The 19636-nt window shown below is 42.2% G+C and overlaps 1 pseudogene; it reads left to right on the top strand.

Moving 5' to 3' along the window:
- The first annotated feature begins 1029 nt into the window (after window positions 1-1029).
- LOC131239021 (probable leucine-rich repeat receptor-like protein kinase At1g35710) lies at window positions 1030-6463 on the top strand (annotated as a pseudogene).
- Window positions 6464-19636: the final 13173 nt, after the last annotated feature.

Raw genomic sequence — 19636 nt, forward strand, 5'->3', positions numbered from 1 at the left:
AATTTTATTTTTACTATAAATAATAAGTTGTAGTTGGAGTATAACTTTTGATCCTCTTTGTTGTAGAAGTCATACCCAGCATGAAAAAACGCGTAGAAAAATTGAGAGAATAATGTGGTTAGGCTAAATTGGACACTTACTATTTTTAATTTTTTTGCGAATAGAGGTTGTCTGTAAATAGTAAGTTGACTATTTATAGGAAGTCAAGTGTTTGAGTTGGAGTCTAAGTCTAAAACTCCATCCTAAGTTTGAGTTCCTTATTTAAAGAGTTGTAATTTCCTTTTTTTATCATTAAAGTTATTTCGAATTTATTAGAAATTATTTCTACTTTTATCCCTTGCGGATTCAAGGAAGCTCTGTGAGGAGTCTAGCTAGAGAGCTTCGTGGATTCGGAGTAGATATCCCTTGAAAAAGATGGTGATTGACCTCATCACGTCCCTCCCTGCGTCAAGTGGTATCAGAGTGAGGACTCCTCTCAGGCCGATGACAACTAATGATAGAATGGACCAAAATCATGTGGATGGTGATTCATATGAATTCGTTATCTAAAAAAATAAAAATAAAAAGGAAGATTTTCACTGAGAAAGTCAGTTAACCATGCAAGGGTTGCAAACAACCCTCGACCTTATTATGAATGCGCTAATTCTACCTTAAGCCCAAAGCAATGCTCAGCCGCACATTATCATTATACAGCACAATCCTGATTTCCATATAGCGCTTCCAAAGGTAAATCGTAAGTTTACTATTTATAGTAAGTCACACTTTTAGGGTGTTTGAGTTAGAGTCTAAGTCTAAAACAATGTTCTAGGCTTGAATTCTTTATTTAAAGATGTGTAATTTTTTATTTTTTTTTTCTTATCAATCAAATTATTTTGAATTTATTAGAAATTATTTCTATTTTATTTAACGTGGATTACGAGAAGCTCTTCGGGGAGCTGCGTTGAATCAAAGTAGATATTTGACCTCATGACGTCTCACTCTGCGTCGATCTCTCATACAAAATCTCTTATATATGAGACCACAAACAGAAGTGCAAGGAATCCAAATCCAAACAAGCAGCGATGAAACCACTTCTCATCATTTTTCTCTACCTTTTCTCTCTTTCCTTGCACACATCAACAACATCATCAGCATCAGCTGCAACAGAAGCAGAAGCTCTCATCAAATGGAAAACCAGCCTAACGTTCCATTCTCTCAATTCATGGTCCATTGCCAACACCACCCATCTCTGCCGTTGGATCGGCATCCGCTGCGACAACAAATCTTCCACCGTCCTTGAAATAAACCTCCCCAAATCCAGTCTCACTGGCATTCTCGATGAATTCGACTTCGCTTCGCTACCCAACCTCACCCGCCTCGACCTCAATTTAAACAACCTCCATGGTGTGATCCCATCCAACATCTCTGCTCTTTCCAAACTCACCTACTTGGATCTCAGCAGCAACAACTTCTCTGGACAAGTCCCGCCAGGTATAGGAAGCCTATCGGAGCTCCTCGAACTCCATCTCTTCAACAACAGCCTCACAAGCCCCATCCCGCACCAGCTTCTCAGCCTCCAAAAGTTATGGCATCTCGACCTCGGATCAAACTACTTGGAGCCCCCGGATGCTTCGAAGGTTCCGAACATGCCTTCTCTGACACACCTTTTGCTCGACGACAACAAGATGGCATCTGAATTCCCACCGTTCATTCTCAGTTGCAGGAATCTAATACACCTTTCTCTTGTACGAAATCATCTAACGGGTAACATCCCCTCCGAGCTCGGCTTCTGTACTAACCTTGCCTTCTTAGATCTCTCTTTTAACAACCTCACGGGCATCTTACCTCCTTCTCTGTCCAATCTGACCAAGATATCCGAGCTCGGGATCTCAAGGAATAAGCTCTCAGGCGAGATTTCACCGTACTTAATCACCAATTGGACGGAGCTGATCTCATTGCAGTTACAGATCAATGAACTCAATGGAAGGATCCCGCCTGAGATCGGTGGATTGTCTAAGCTCAAAATCCTTAACCTCTATCGGAATAAGCTTTCAGGTCCGATCCCGCATGAGGTGGGGAACTTAAAGAACTTGTTAAATTTAGACCTTTCCGAGAACACAATTACCGGTCAGATCCCACCAAGTTTAGGAAACCTGAAACAGCTCAAGATCTTGAATCTCTTCTCCAACAATCTCACAGGAAACCTCCCACCTGAGATAGGAAACATGGCATCCCTACAACAGCTTGATCTTAACACCAATCACTTGCAAGGCGAGCTGCCGAAAAACATCTCATACCTCAAAAACCTTCAACTCTTCTACATCAGCACCAACAACTTCTCCGGCAGCATTCCGGAAGATTTTGGGGAGAACAGTGTCCTGGTCAATGTCAGCTTCACCGACAACAGCTTCTCCGGCAAACTGCCACCATCGATATGCAGGGGACTCTCCCTCGTGTATTTCACGGTGAATCGAAATAATTTTTCAGGCCCATTGCCAGATTGCTTACGAAATTGTTCGGATTTAGTCAGAGTGCGGTTGGAAAGGAACCGTTTTACAGGGGACATCTCAAAGGCATTTGGAGTCCATCCGAAACTGGTGTACATCGATCTCACCGGGAATCAGTTCACAGGCGAGCTTTCACCTGACTGGGGAGAATGTAGCGCGCTCACTAAGTTGCATATAGCAGAAAACAGAATTTGAGGCAGAATTCCAAGAGAGTTCAGGAACCTTACTCAACTGCAAGATCTGAGCCTGTCCTCAAATCGCTTGACAGGAACCATCCCTCCTGAACTGGGTAACTTGAGTATGCTATTCAAGCTTAATTTGAGCAACAACCAGATATTAGGCAATATCCCTTCCAAGATTGCCGACTTATCTGAGCTCCGTGATCTCGATTTGTCAGCAAACATGATTACTGGCAGTATTCCTGAAAACCTTGGAAATTTCATTCGCTTAATTAATCTGAATTTAAGCCATAACCGATTATCAGGAGAGATACCGTTTCAGCTCGGCAATTTGGTTTCTTTGCAGTTACTTCTAGACCTCAGCAGCAATTTGCTATCTGGGGCGATCCCTCAGAGCTTGGGGAAGCTAACATCACTCGAAAAGCTGAATCTCTCTCGTAACAATCTCTGGGGCAGAATTCCATCGGCGTTGTCTGGGATGATTAGTCTACAATCTGTCGACTTGTCATATAACAAGTTAGCGGGTCCCATCCCAGCCACACAAGCATTCCAAAATGCTTCATCAGACGCATTCATTGGGAACTCGGGCTTATGCGGTAATGATGCCAAAGGACTGCCCCCTTGTTCTACTACTTCCACCGGCAGTCGGAAACAGAAGAATCAGAAGAAGATCATCATACTCGTCGCTGTCCCAGTTGCCGCCATTACATTACTAGCTACTGCCATCTTAGTACTCCTACTTCTAAATAGGAAACCAGTGCAATCAATGGCCGAGATCGAAAGTCCCAATGAAGAGACAACCCAAGTCTCGATTTGGGAAAGAGAAGGCCGATTCAATTTCAATGACATCGTAAAATCAACTAATCACTTCGACGAGCGTTACTGCATTGGGAGAGGTGGGTTCGGGAGTGTCTACAAAGCAGAGTTGCCAACGGGCCAGATCGTTGCGGTGAAACGGCTCCACATGTCGGACTCAGGCGACATCCCGGCCTATAACATGAGGAGCTTTGAGAATGAGATCCGAGCATTGACAGAGATCAGGCACCGGAACATTGTCAAACTGTACGGCTTCTGTTCGAGCAACGAGCGCATGTACTTGGTGTATGAGTATGTGGAGAAGGGTAGTTTGGGAAAAGTGCTATACGGAGAGGAAGGGAGTGGGAAGTTGGATTGGGTGACGAGGGTGAAAGTTATCCAAGGGCTGGCGAACGCTCTCTCCTACCTGCACCATGACTGCTCGCCTGCTATTGTGCACCGGGACATATCGGTAAATAACGTGTTGTTGGAGGCTGGATATGAGCCTCGGGTATCCGATTTCGGAACTGCGAGGCTGCTGCGCGCTGACTCGTCCAACTGGACTACTGCTGCCGGGTCTTATGGCTACATGGCCCCAGGTGTTTGTTTCTTCCACGCATTCTTTACTTTTCCTTTTTCATCGTACACCTGATATGCTAATTCCACGCGAGGCCCAGCTTCCACACATGGCGCTACGTGTGAACGATCGAGCCTGTATATCAGGTGGGTCTCATTCCATTTGTTGTGTAGATCAAGAATCTGGCCCATCCATTTATCAGGTGGATCACAACATTTGGAAGGAATGTATATGGCTGAAGAAACTTAACCAAGTTTCATGTAGTTCAGCCCGCCTGTTGAGTGGATAATCTGATTGCACTCTGATTGTCGGGCCAGAATATCTAAACGGTGAGGCCCATCTTATGACATCTTTACGTTACGCGGGAGACGATTTGCACGCACGCTTTCCGGTTTTCGAAATGAGAAAATGAGTGCATGATAGCCGGTTTTCGAAGTGAGGAAAGTATCTTTGATACTCTGGCAAGTGTGATTTGCGTGTGACTCTATGACTCAGTGGTAGACTCACAAGAGTTTCAACTTGAGGTAATAGGTTCGAGCACCCACTGTGATGTACGTGTGCAGGGGTGTGTGAGTGCGTGTGAAAAAAAAAAAGAAGGTTTTGCACCATTTGAATGGTGTGGCCCATCTGAGTTTTTGGATTTTGGCTTTTTGTTTCTGCGCCAAGGAGAACATCAGGAGGTGCACATGATCAAAAGATTGGAGGTGATGGACTGCTCTGGATTCATCACTATGTGGCCGTACAATTGATGAATCCAGATTCTCTATCTGGTGGGCCTTACTCTAGATGGCCCATGATAGGTGAACCACAGATCAGGTAGTTCCAATTGATGGGATGGTGAAAATAGAAAATGTTTGTGGTGCAGATTCAAATGAAGAAACCCCATCAATTAGATAGCAAGTATAATCCCAAAAAACATAAGCTTTCTTTTATAGGTTTTTTAACCTTTAATTAGCAATTCTAGTGATATTAGTGTGGTAATGTGCAGAGCTTGCTTACACGATGAAGGTTACTGAGAAATGCGATGTATATAGTTTTGGTGTGGTAGCACTGGAGGTTTTGATGGGTGCACACCCTGGGGAGCTCATCGCCTCCCTATCATCATCATCAACATCATGCAATGGCCAAGCTGTGATATTGAAAGATGTACTGGATCAACGTCTCCCACCCCCAACTGGCCAGTTGGCAGAGGAGGTGGTCTTCACGGTTAAGATGGCCCTTACATGCACCAAGGCTGACCCTGAGTCACGGCCTGCAATGCGTTTTATAATGCAAGAGATGTCTGCGCGCACCCAGGCGTATCTATCTGAGCCCTTCCGCAACATTACCTTGAGCGAGCTGGCCAACTTGCATAAGTAAGCCCGCAAACTCTCTTGGGTGCGAAGATAGAAAATCCGTATGGGTCACGGTGGCAGATTGCGTACTAAGTAAATTCTGTAGGGCCCACTGTGATTTATGTATTTTATCCACTCCATCTATGCCTTTTACCAGATAATTTGATGGCTTGAGATGAAAAAAGGAAAGAATATCCCAAGCCCAAGTGGACCACACCACGGGAAACAATGTGAATTGAACGTCTACCGGTGGTAGAAGTTTTGGATCAAGATGATATTTATGCTTTCCATTTATTCATGTCCATGTGATCTTATGAACAAGTTGGATGACAAATAGACATCACTGTGGGCGTTAGGAAGTTTTCAACAGTGGACATTTTAATTCCCACTGTTTCGTGTGGTGTGGTCCACTTGAGCTTCGGATATGTTTCAATTTTTGGGCTCAACCCTAAAATGATCTGAAAAAACTGGTGAACGGCGTGGATAAACCTCATACATTCAAGGTGGGCCCAACAGAGTTAACTCAATACCCAATCTGATATCAGTACTTAGTACTGTGGGCCCACCATAATGTATGAGTTTTATCCAGCCGTCCATCCATTTTTCCAGATTATCTTAGGGCGTTAGCTCAAAATTTAAACGTATCCAATCCTCACTTTAGGGCGTGAGCTCGGAAGAGTTGGAATTGAATGCCTACCATGGATTGCTTCTTTGGGACCATATAAGTTTTGGATCAAGCTGGTATTTTGTGTTTCCACCATCCATGTATGTATAACCTTATGATCAGATTGGATGACAAATAAACATGACTGTAGACCCTAGGAAGGTTTCAACTGCGGGATGGGCATCATCCCATCATCCCATATTTCTTGTGGTGTGGCCTAGGCTTTGGATATGCTTCAATCTTAGGCTCCTACCCTAAAATAAGGTGGAAAAATATATGATAGGAGTGGATAAGACACATACATCACAGTGGGCCCCACATAGTTTATTCAGTACACAATCTGCGTCCATCTGTCACAGATCGTCTTTACCTGTGTGGACCGTATCGGCCTTTTTAAGGGCCCGTAGGACTGGTATAGCAGTATCATTTACTTTAAGGTGGGAATTGTGATGTGCATTGTTAGTGAAATCCTTGTGATGTGCATTGTTAGTGAAATCCTTGTTACATGTTACCCTACTTTATTACCGTGATTTGGTGTAATATAATTTCTATCGAAGGACGTGTTTGGATGCACAAACAAATGGAATTGAGATCATGTAGTTTGATCGATATAAAAGGACAATTAATGATAACAGATCGATGCATGGCTCAGATGTGTGAAAGGAAAGTTAATGGTGGCCCATCTGATGCATGGCTCAAATATGCGAAGGAGAAGTTTGCGCGTGGGCTTCCTAGGCCGTATACGAACTGATATGATGTGGTCTTCCCTGTCATGTTATGGTAATTTCACTTTCACCACCCACGTGGCAAGGTAAATGGTGGATCAGGACCGTACAATCCGAAGAATCTACAATGGATAGCCCATGGTTAAAATCTTGTCCGTGGCCTTAAAATGAAAGGTAGAAGGTAAAAAGAGTTAACGGTTTGCAATTCAGGGGAGAAAAGGAAAGAGAAAGGACTGGCTACGATTGTCTCGAACATGTGGTTTTTGACCCATGACACATCCAAGTTAGAACTTACTAGGTGGGCAGTCTCGATCCACTGTCTACCCGTCCACGTTGGTTGTGGAAGGTGGCTCTATTATACTATAATAGATATGCTAGTAATCTACCATCCAACCGGTGGGTAATCTCCATTCTCTGATATTAGTGTAACATACAATCCATCCAAAAGGGTTGGCCCCACTATAAAAATCACATTGGACAAAAATTAGTTTGATCCAATCATCAAATGGTCACATATGTATTTTTATATATCAACGGCAATTCTTTATTTCTATCTTATGGTCCACCTAATAAGTTAATCGGGCTGATTTTGTCCATTAAGCAATCCACATGATGAGCAAAAACAAATGGAAGGGTTGGATTTTGCTTACACAGTACAGTTTGGAACTTATTTACTGGTCGGATGGTAATTATATTTTCCATATAAGGATTTCTGTATTGGTATCTTGAATATTCAAGTACCGTTACTGACACCTGATCCATATACTTCAAGTGAAAGATACCTTGTTTCAACTCTTGGTATCGATAAGTGTGAACTGACAGGGTTGTACTAACAAGCTAACATTTTTTTTTTTTTAAAAAAGGTACCATTACTAATTGGGCTTAACTTGGTTGGGTTTATCTGTTTCAAGGCTGTCTAAGTCAAGCCCATCTGCAAAATACCGATCCTAAGGCCAACATGGCAACTGAGCATCTATGGGCCCAAGCCCATCCAGACGATCTCCATCAGTCTAAAAAGAACTTTGTCCGGCAAAGATTCTCAAATCACACCCGTTGAGAAAGTTAAGGGTCCAAAGAATGGCATTTTAACTGCTTAGATAATTGAAGAAATTTCTTTAAATAGGATTAATAATTATTAAAACAGCTTTTCTTCTAAACAAGATAAACAATAAAGCCTCCAAAAATAGTAGGGCTGCTAAATACATTCAAAAATGGCCTGGGCTGGCTAATAAGGCTTTTAGGCCCGTGGCTTGGGTCAGTTTATGCCTAGTGAACATTATTAGAGCGCAGGCCCTGCGTTTTACTCTATTAAGGCCAGCTAGAGCCTATACACAGGCCCACTAACAAGTGAATTGGGTAGGGGCCCTTCATTCAAGTCTGCTTAATAAATGGGTGGGCAGAATTGGGTCAGGGGCCTTCATTCAGGCCTGCTTAATAAATGGGTGGGCCAATTAATAAACGGACTGCATGCAACTGGTTGAGTCGGCCAGTCTGCTCCATGAGATGATGGGTCCCAGTCATCTAAGTTCAAAAAACCAATACTTTCATTGTGAATGATGAAATTTCCGGTGAGTAGATTTACAATCTAATGCTCCCTCTCAAGTTGGAGAGTGAGCATTAAAGACTCCCAACTTAGAGCTCAAACGATAGAATGGTTCTTTTCCCAAAGGTTTGGTGAATAAATCAGCAATTTGAAGACGTGATGAAACATAGGATGTCCGAAGTAATCCTGATTAAATCTTGTCACGAACGAGATGGCAATCAAGCTCAATGTGTTTTGTTCGTTCATGAAAGACAGGATTAGCAGCTATATGAAGAGTAGCTTGATTATCGTAAAATAATAAAGCTAGGCAGACATTGCGAACATTAAGATCGTGAAGCTAATAAAGGATCCAAGTGAGTTCACAACTTATAGAGGTCATGGAGCGATACTCGGCCTTTGTAGAAGAACGAGAAACAGTTGATTGCTTCTTTGTTTTCCAAGAAAGAGGAGAGTCACCAAGAAAAGTGCAATAACCGGTCAGAGAGCGACGAGTATAGGACAGCTGGCCTAATTAGAATCACAGAAGGCCTTCAAGGTGAAGGGACTGGGAGAAGACATAAGCAAGCCTTATCTTGGTGTTCCTTTGAGATAACGAAGAATTTGAAGTGCTGCATCCTAATGTGATCGTCGTGGTTTGCTCATGAATTGACTGACGGCGTGTTTGATTTCCAAGAGCTTGGGTAAATACCCAGGAAATGGGTAATTATTACCATTTCATCCATTTGAAAATACAGGGAAACTTCTGCATTGGGAACCAGTTCATTTGAAATTAATGAGATACTAGCACTGACGTAAGTTATATCGTAAACCATTCATTTGTTAATTGTAACTTCTTTGTATGGCTGGGCCAAGAAAGAGGTAGAGTCACCATGAAACTTATGTGGCCCCATAGAGAGAGTTTTCAGATGGCCTAAGTATTCGAATCCACCATAGGCCTTTCAGTGAAGGGGATCCACTTGAAGATATAAGCATTTACTTGATTTTTGGCCCATGCTCTAAAATAATCTCGAAAAATGGGTGGACGGTGTGGATATAGCCCACACATCATGGTGGGACCTACACAACTTGCTAAAATTGAGTGAAATTTGCACGGACCCAATGCAATTCTATATAATCTAATTCCAAGCTTTTCCGTTCTTCCCAAACATGGAGTGGAATTGGCACGGGACCAAATGAATCCCATCCCACCTAATCCCTTCTAATCCCACTACCCAAACACGCCCTAAGAGTCTGAACCGAGTAGACAATATCAGGTAGAGTAATAGTAAGGTAGATAAGGCGGCCAACCAAGCGACGATAGGGGGTCGGATCAGAGAGTAGATCGCCGATATCATCAGAAAGCTTGTTGTTAACATCCACAGGTAACTCAGTCGGTCGGGACACCAAGTAATCGATAATCAGAAAAGATATCAAGGGTATATTTACGCTGGCTGAGATAAATACCGTGACGGGAACGAGATACCTCAATGCCAAGAAAGAATTTAAGTAATCCAAAATCTTTAATCCGAAACTGATGATGCAAGAAGGATTTAAGATCATTGATGGTAGAGAGATCGTTACCAGTAAAATAACATCATCAACATAAACCAAAATGGTAGTAAATGTTTTGCCATGGTGCTGTGTGAAAAGAGAATAGTCAACCTTGGATTGTATGTAGCTTGCAGTATGTAAGGCAGTGGAAAATTTAACCATTGTCGAGATACCTGTTTGAGTCCATAAAGAGACTTATGGAGAAGGCAAACTCGAGACTCCCCCTTTTAGGAAAAACTGGGCGGAAGGGACATATAAACCTCTTCATCCAGGTCACCATGTAGGAAAGCATTATGAACATCCAATTAGTAAAGGGGCCATTTTGTGAATGGTAGCAATGGCGAGGAGGCAACAGATGGTGACCATTTTAGCGATAGGAACAAATGTCTCATGATAATTCAATCCCTCTTGTTGAGTAAAGCCTTTAGCGACAAAGCGAGCTTTGTACCTTTCAAGAGTACCATCTGAACGAAACTTGAGTTTATACACCCATTTACAACCAATTAGAGTTTTGCTAGGAGGCAATGAAGTAGAGTCCACGTCTTGTTGTGCTCAAGGGCTTTTATTTCAGCAGCCATAGCTTGGCACCATTTGGGTCTTTCACAGTCTGAGAATAGCTAGTAGGTTTGACAAGAGAAGAAATACTAGCAAGGAAAGATTTATGGGAGGAAGAAAAATTAGTATAAGAAAGAAAATTAGATAAGGGGAAGGGACGGATCTTCATGAAAATAGACGAGGCCTGGGAAAGAGGCATGGCGGCATTAGAACACTCAAAATCACAGAGCCAAATTGGTGGATGTCTAGGATGAGCAGTGCGACGAAGGGGAGGAGGAGGAGATGAAGAGGGTACGATTGGAAGTGAGGCAGGGGGTGGGTGGATGAAGGTTTGTCAGGAATGGAGAGGTCTAAAATATTTGGAGTGAGAAATGGAAGGACTAGAGGAGTATAGAGGAGAAGATTAGCCATAGGAAAAATGTCCTCATAAAAAACAATATCCTGAGAGATAAAAAGTTGACGAGAAGAAAGGTTAAAAACCCGATAACCTTTTTGTGCATATGGATAGCCCCAAAAAAGACTTTTTTAAGTACGAGGCTGAAATTTGTCACGATGGCTAGACAAAGTGGAGGCATAGCAAAGACAACCAAAAATCCGGATATGTGCGTATGAAGGGGGTTTTGTAGTGAGTTTTTTGGAATGGAGTAATACTAGAAAGGAGGGGAGTTGGAATGCGATTAATAAGATACGTAGCAATAAGAATGCATTCTCCCCAAAATTTAAGCGGAAGGTGTGCATGGAACCATAATGCACGGGCAACATCAAGGAGGTGGCGATGTTTTCTTTCTACGACGCCATTTTATTGTGGAGTAGCAACGCAAGAATGTTGGTGGATAACACCAATGTCTCGAAAGTATGAGCGCATTGTATGAGAAAAAAATTTCATTCCATTATCTGTGCAAATTTGTCTAACTTGTGTTTGGAATTGGGTTTTAAGCATAGAAAATAAAAGATTTAAGAAAAAAATAGGTATCAGATTTAGATTGCATGAGATATGTCCAAGTTGCTCGTGAAAAATCATCAACTATTGTTAAAAAATAACGAGCACCAGAATGAGATGGAACTGAGTAGGGTCCCCAGATATCACAATGAATTAAATCAAAAATACCAATAGTAGAAATAGAACTGGAAGGGAAAGGTAGACGAGTCTGTTTTGCTAGAGGACAAACATCACAATGAAATTGTTTAAAAAAATAATAAAAGGTAAAGTGGTGGATAAAGCGTGGATGTGAGCTTGTGAGCGATGGCCCAAGCGTCGATGCCATAACTGAGGAGAAGAAGGAGAAGATGTGGATAGAGTAGTGGAAGAAGCTTGTGGAAGAAAATGGTAGAGACCGCCTTGCTCCTTACTCAGTCCAATCGTCATCTTCGTAGCTAGGTCCTGAAAAAGGCAAAAGTCAACAAAAACGGTAATGAAACAGTTTAATGAACGAGTTAATTGACTAATGGATAGAAGATTAAAACGTAAGGAAAATGAATGGGGTGAAAGGAACGGTCCTCATATGAGTAACAGGGGCAAGATGACCATTAGGTAATGTGATGGGGGGAAAGGTGGTGGATTGGGAGGAAGAATGAAATAAAGATGGAGAATGAGACATATGGGTTGTGGCACCAGTGTCGATAATCCATGTGGAAGGAGATGAGGAAGTAGAGAAACAAGATGAATTACTTGCAAGATGTGCCTCAGGTTGTGTTGTACCTTTATTGAGTAGAGATAAAAGCTGTTAATACTGCTCTGGAGTAAGAGATGGAGTAGATGGAACAAAAGTGGTAGCACTTGTATTGTCACGAGATGGTGCTCTGATTGGTCTTGATGGAGTGGAGCCATGTAAACGATGGCCGGGTGGATATCCATGAAGGGCCTGACATCTGTCTTTTGTGTGACCAATCTAGCCACAATGATCACATGTGAGATTGGGTCAACGCTTACAGCGGTTGTCTTTGTAAGAGTTACGTCCAGGATTGCGACTGGGAACCATAGGAGATGGAGGATTGGCAGCGACCAGTGTCATGGTAGCGTCAGAAGGCTAGGGAGACGAAGCGACTTCGCGTTGTTTCTCTTCTTGGAGCAATAAGGAATATGCTTTATTAATCGTCGGGAGAGGATTCATAAGAAGCAGTTATCCTCGTATAGCAGAATAACTTTCATTAAGTCCCATAAGGAATTGCATGAGACGTTCCTTTTGTTTTAGCAATGCTGTTGCAATTCCATTAGAAGCATCTGTTGATTACTGCAGCCTAATTATTCTATTTATTTTCTTGCAAATTGTTGAGAGTCAAATATTTCATATTAGACCTTATTTTAACAAACATCACAATGAAATTGTTTAAACAATAATTAAAAGGTAAAGTGGTTCGGATAAAGCGGGATGTATTTAGAGCTTGTGAGAAATGGGTATTAAAAGCGTCGTTTTAGTGCTCATAGATTCACCGAAGGCAAGAACGGAGACCCGGATGGATGGACTTACAGCAGATCTAGAAAAATCGGAAACGAAACTCAAGTGGCTTAAAAGGGTCCAAAATTGCGTAGATCACGGTTCCTTGCATCCGTTACTCGGCTCAAAACGTTCATACATTCGTAGCTACGAGGATCATGAAATTAAGGCATACATATAGATCAACTGAAAGTACCCAATGGATAGATCAGTCCCTTAAATCCTTAAGTGGGGCTCACTGATAATGGACTAACGAATAGAAGATTAAAACGTAAGGAAAATGAATGGGGTAAGAGGAATGGTCCCCATATGAGTAACAGGGGCAAGATGACCATTAGGTAATGTGATAGGGGGAAAGGTGGTGGATTGGGAGGAAGAATGAAATAAAGATGGAGAATGAGACATATGGGTTGTGGCACCAGTGTCGATAATCCATGTGGAAGGAGATGAGGAAGTAGAGAAACAAGATGAATTACCTGCAAGATGTGCCTCAGGCTGTGTTGTACCTTTATTAAGTAGAGATAAAAGCTGTTAATACTGCTCTGGAGTAAGAGATGGAGTGGATGGAGCAAAAGTGGTGGCACTTGTATTGTCACGAGGTGGTGCTCTGATTGGTCTTGATGGAGTTGAGCCATGTAAACGATGGCCGGGTGGATATCCATGAAGGGCATGACATCTGTCTTTTGTGTGACCAATCCAGCCACAATGATACATGTGAGATTATGTCGACGCTTGCTGCGGTTGTCTTTGTAAGATTTACGTCCAAGATTGCGACTGGGAACCATAGGAGATGGAGGATTGGTAGCGACCAGTGCCATGGTAGCGTCAGAAGGCTAGGGAGATGAAGCGACTTCGCGTTGTTTCTCTTCTTAGAGCAATAAGGAATATGCTTTATTAATCGTTGGGAGAGGATTCATAAGAAGCAGTTGTCCTCATATAGCGGAATAACTTTCATTAAGTCCTATAAGGAATTGCATGAGACGTTCCTTCTATTGATGAGAGGCGAGATCTTTGGATGTGCCACAAGTACCGCGGGAAGTGTAGAGAAAGAAGATAATTCATCCTAGTATGATTTCAATTGAGAAAAATATGAAGCAATTGTTGAGAGTCAAATATTTCATATTAGACCCCGGTTATTGCCTAGATTTACTAACATGGTACTGTTTAACGGCTCAATTTAAACGTGTTTTCGATGCAGGATGTATTTAGGAGCTTGAACTGAAAATGGGTATTAAAAGCGTGGTTTTAGTGCTCAAGATTCACCAAGGCAAGGGACGGACCCCACGGAACCCAGATGGATGGACTTACATGCCAGAGATCTAAGAAAAATCGAAAAACTGAAACTCAAGTGGCTTAAAAAGGGTCCAGAATGCGAGATCACAGGGTTCCTACCATCCGTTTGGCTCAAAACTTCATACATGGCCTGAGGATCATAAATTAACCATACATATAGATCCCTCTAGAAGTGACCCAATGGATAGATCATCCCTTTGATACTTGATGTGGGGCTCACCTGATATCTGGATATACCTCAAATTTGGTCTCAACCCCTTAAATGGGGTGACACAACGAATGGAAGGAGTGTATTTTACATATACATCACTATGGACCCCACATGTCCCATGCGTGTACACCATATACACGGCACTAGCCGTGCACCAAAAACCAAAAAAAGGGGTCAGCGTGGGCTGACCTGTCTTCTTTACGTAAAAAGAATCAGCGGACGCACCCGGTCCACCGGTTTCTCTTAGTGGGGCCCACTCCTCATCCAAATAATCAATCTGGATCGTCCATTGTGTACAGATGGGGGTATTAACCTCATCTAAGTGACCTTTTGACACCATGCAAGCGATTGGAAGATCCTACCCGTTAAACGCAGGATGGACGGCGGAATAAAATATCTTGTGGGCCACACCGATTTCACTCCAAAAACATCCCTTCCAGAATGGTTTTTCGAGTATATTCCAATTTACGGAATGGATTTTCTTTCTGACATCAATCAGTGGGCCATCATCCATCAGGGAATCAAACCCAATCCGCATTAGCTGGGTTTCCTAAACAGAGACGGAAGCTCTTTGTTTTATTTCGCACACAGTCCATCCGCTGCTCGATCAGCGGCCCACCTTCATCATCGGACGGCTGATCTCAACCGTCCAGAGTGTCCAGAGGAGGGTGCCGACCAAAACCTCCTATTCCCTTACAACCATTTATAGAGATAAGATCGTTAGGGTGGATCTTTCGCCAGACGTTGATCCACGCAGTAGCCCACCAAAAGCTCAGATCTATTCCAAATTTCGAATATTGGCCTAAATGGACCCTACTAAGATAATGATCGATATAGATTCGCTGAAAGATCACTGTAAGTGGGCCCCCACGGATACCACCAACTCCAATACCCAACGCATGTCCGGTTTCTGTTTCGAGGAATGCGTAAACTCCAGCCAACCACAGATACCACCGTCCTTACCATCCGACCGACCGACTTACTGCTATAAAGAAGAAGAGAAAAGAGAGAGGTAGGGAAGTCAGCTTGGACGTGAAGCACAGAACGCGGGAGAGAGAGTAGAGTTGTTTTTCTTTTTCTTTTTGTTTATTTTAATTTTGTTTAAGGGATTTAGCCTAACCATGTTGCTAGGCTAAACCTATTAGCTAGGGCTAAGAGGTGAAGCTTGTAGCATGATGGAAAGACTTTTTGTTTGTGCCTTTTGTTTAGACTGAATTGATCTTGATAATTAGTTTGATTTTAAGGGAATGTTTTTAGTTTTTAATGGTCTGTTGTGACTAAAATTACAATGGGTCTGCGATAACTTCAAGCATGTTCCTTTCCTTTTATGTTTATGACGTCAGCAAGCTTCGCTGTTCACCATCGTCTCATGGGCATGGTCGGATGACGGTACCCTTCTTAATCTTCATACATTGTTGATTGGTTGGTAATTAATTTAATTCTGTTGTTTACGTTGTCTCTGGGCATGGTTTGGTGATGGAATCCATTCTAATTCATATACCTTTCATCTCTTGAAAACTATATCAAAAATAGTTCAGTTTGATTTTCATGGTTACACCCTTCAACTGGATGAAGATGAGACTCTAAGTCTAGTTGAGTTTTTGAAGCAGGCATAAGATCTCCCTGATCTCTACAAGTGGATCCTCTGAATCTCTAGTTCCCTACCTCTGAATTCTCGAAGTTTTAAATAAATATTTCATCACTATTCCCTTAATCATATTCAATTTAGATTTTATCTTATTCTAGTTCTAGTTCTGGTTAGTTTCAGATTACGTACAGGTTTCAGTCCCTTAGGATTCGACCTCGGTCTCACCAAGTTTATTACTACATCATAACCCTATACTTGGGGAGTGATGACGCAGGGATGAACGTGATGAGGATAACTACTCCGAATCCATGGAGCTTCTCTGAACTCCTCACAGAGACTTCTCGAATCCACGAGGAAAGAAAGCAGAAAATAGAAATAAATTCTAAGAAATTCAAAATTGATTAATTGATCACTAAAAATGAGTTCACAACCCTTTAAATAGGAGTACCAAGCAATGGGAAAGAAATCAGAATCAAACTACGACTAAAACTCCTAGAATCCGCTACTTACTATAAATAGTAAACTTACTATTTATAGACGATCGTGATGTCTACTAGTGCGCAAGGTTTTCGGCCAGAAATAGTAACTGTCCTATTTGGCTTCTCCAAACCATTCCCCTAATTATTCTAAGCTCTTTTCACGTTGGACGCAACTCCTAAAGCCCGACGGATGAAGAGTTATAATCAAACTAAAACTTACTATTTATAGTAAAAACGAAATTAAAGCAGGAAAACGACCGTCGATCTAGGGGTTTTTCGCAATTCTGGGCTGCGTAACCCAGCATAGCAGGGTTGGTTGGCTAAAGTAGCTCGTTCTACCCCAAAATCATATATTTTACGTCAGGTAACTCATTTCGGATTGCGAGATACGCCGATCTAAGGTTCGACGGTCCGGATCACTTCTATCGTCAACCGAGCCTTTTCTGATCCATCTTGGCCATGAAACTGTCCACGGTCCGCTCTACATCAGATCAGCAATGGTGGAATGATTTTGTGTATGAGAGCAGATGAAACATTGGAGCTGGAATATACGTGGACCATTGCTTTGAGCAAAGCGGTCACATAGATCAATCCAAACATCATGAGCATTGTCAGTGTAAACAACACTATTGGATAATTCCTTTGTGAGGGCATTGAGAACCCAAGAGAGAACCATATAATTGCATCGAGTCCAAAAGGCCAAGTCAGGTGAAGTAGTGAGTGGTGGTGGGTAGGAACCATTAACGAAGCACAATTTATTTTTCGTGTTAGGAGCGAAAATCATAGCACGACTCCAAGTAGTATAGTTATCTCCATTAAGTTGTTAAGAATCAAGCACAATACCTGACTGATCCGAATGATAAAGGTAGAGTGGATTGGAAGAATCCTGTGATGCAAGAGTAGGGCTTATGATGAAATCGCAGCAATGGAGATATGGGTCACGGTAGAGGATGAGAGCTGTTGTGCTAATGGGGTTGGTGAGAGTAGAGATGGATTGAGTAAGATTATACAATGAAGATCGGTGTATACTCTGATCAGTCAAGAGATCCTGACCGTTCAAAATTTGGATCAACACCCCTGATCAAACTTGGCTCTGATACCATAATACGTTTGGAATTTCTTTTTATTGTATTGGAGGAAAAACACTCTCTTTATAATATGATTATAACCTGTTGATAGGCAATATGCATAGCTGTAAAAAAGATCCTAGGTGCTAAATATAGGATATTACATAGCTAGAGAGAATATTACATAGCTGGAGATTTACAATCTAATAATTATAAATGATGTGAATAAATATTTGAAATTATCACATGTTATGGGAAATATGGTCAGACCCCTTGGCAGAATTGCGATTCCGACTCTAGAGTAATTTGCGAAAAGCATCTTCATCCGATCCTATATCCGATCCTATGTGCAGGACTTCTAAATACAAATCAAGCTTGGATCCGAGCAATTCAGGCGAAGAGTCGGCTCGAGTCGTAATCTGCTTCGATCTCGACTAGGACACGGTCCTCACAAATGTGTCACTAAGCTCGGTACATTCAGGTCAAGCTCGGCCCTTCCAGGCTCAGCTCAGGTATCTCTTGGCCAACCAAGTGAGTTCATTTCGAATGATTAGAAGCTTAAGAGCGGAGCAAGAATTACTCCGGTAACACACAATATCATTGAATGATATACCACGATTATGGGATAACTGACAACATAGTTACGGGTGTAGATCGTACCTCACGATTGAGATCGTACCAATATTAATGGACACCCACATCCCGTAAGATAGTATAAGTAGGGATCTCGTTCAGCAGAATAGGTATGCAATATCTCTCACCCATAACCTTGTCCATACAACTTAAACTCAAATTTCTACCTTGACTTTGACATCGGAGGGTCCCCTGCTTTAGGCAGGGTCTTCATTGTCGTTGGACTGTGTAGGTGCTCGGATACGAGAGCTGGGAAAGGTTGAGCCAGTTTTTAGCATCAACATCACACATAAATTTATTAATAAAAAAGTACCAGTCGTGCCTATAGGTCGATACTAACGTGGTGTGTGTTTGAATTTCCTTCGGTTGCAATATTTCTTTTACTACTCAAACAAGCAAATGTCCATTGTCAAGTGTGTGAATTTTGGCTTATGACCCAACTACCTTGGGTTTGTACACATGGTACCTACGCCATGTAAACGGACGCGGGATAGGCAACAGCGTTGATTTTATGTGGGGCCGGATGCTGTCAAAAGTGGGCCAGGTCTTTTTAAAAGCTTTTCAGTTAAGTATATACTCGGCTGTCTCTGACAGTATATGGAACATCAATTATACATCACACGACAGGACGGTCCTATCAGGGGCTCTGTGGGCCCCACCGTGATGTATGTGTTTTTTCCACACCATTCATCTATATTTAAAAATCATATTAGATGACGACACTACGAATGAGTCAGATCAAATGTTCAAGTGGACCACATCACAGGAAACAGTTGGTATTGAATGCCTACCTTTGAAAACCTACTAGGAGCATTGAAGTTCTGGAAATATGAAGCAGTAGTGGAACAGATCTCATGAACAGTTCGGATGCAAATAAACATCATGGTGGCCCTAGGAAGGCTTCAATGGTAGGGTTATTGTCATCGCTGATTCCTGTGGTGTGGTCTAACACTGTCTTTGATCTGACTTCTTTTTGAAAGCATGCCTTAAAATGATCTTTCAAATTGATAGACGGATTGGATCAAATGAATATATGATGGTGGGTCCCACAGAGCTCTTGATGGGACCGTCCATCTCTAGCTAGGTCCCGGTGTACCTAGGGGTGTACACGAACCATGCTAGCTTGGTTAGCTCACTTGACTCGACTCGAAAAAGATCGATTCAACTCGGTTCGAAGTTGAGTTCGAGCGGAGTCGAGCTGATTTTTTAAGCTTGAGAATGAGTTTGAATAGGCCCCAGCTTGACTCGACTTGGATCAAATCCAGCTCGAATCGAACTTGGTTCGAACTAGTTTGGTGACTCGGTCACTTTGCCATTGATGTTGCTCACCAAGTGTTTGATAACAACGAAGTGTGGTTGGTGGCAAGGAAGGTGCATGTACATGAAACAAACACCTCTTTTTCTTGGTTTTTCTTAGTTTTTAAAACCATTGCTTCTGTTTCACATACAGATGGATTTTAAAGGTGCAGTCCAAGTATTTGTGGAAATGCTGCAATGGCGAACTCGGCTCGATCTTGGCTCGAACTCGGCTTGAATTGGCCC

The sequence above is a fragment of the Magnolia sinica genome, chromosome 3 (assembly GCF_029962835.1).
Source record: "Magnolia sinica isolate HGM2019 chromosome 3, MsV1, whole genome shotgun sequence".
NCBI lineage: Eukaryota > Viridiplantae > Streptophyta > Magnoliopsida > Magnoliales > Magnoliaceae > Magnolia > Magnolia sinica.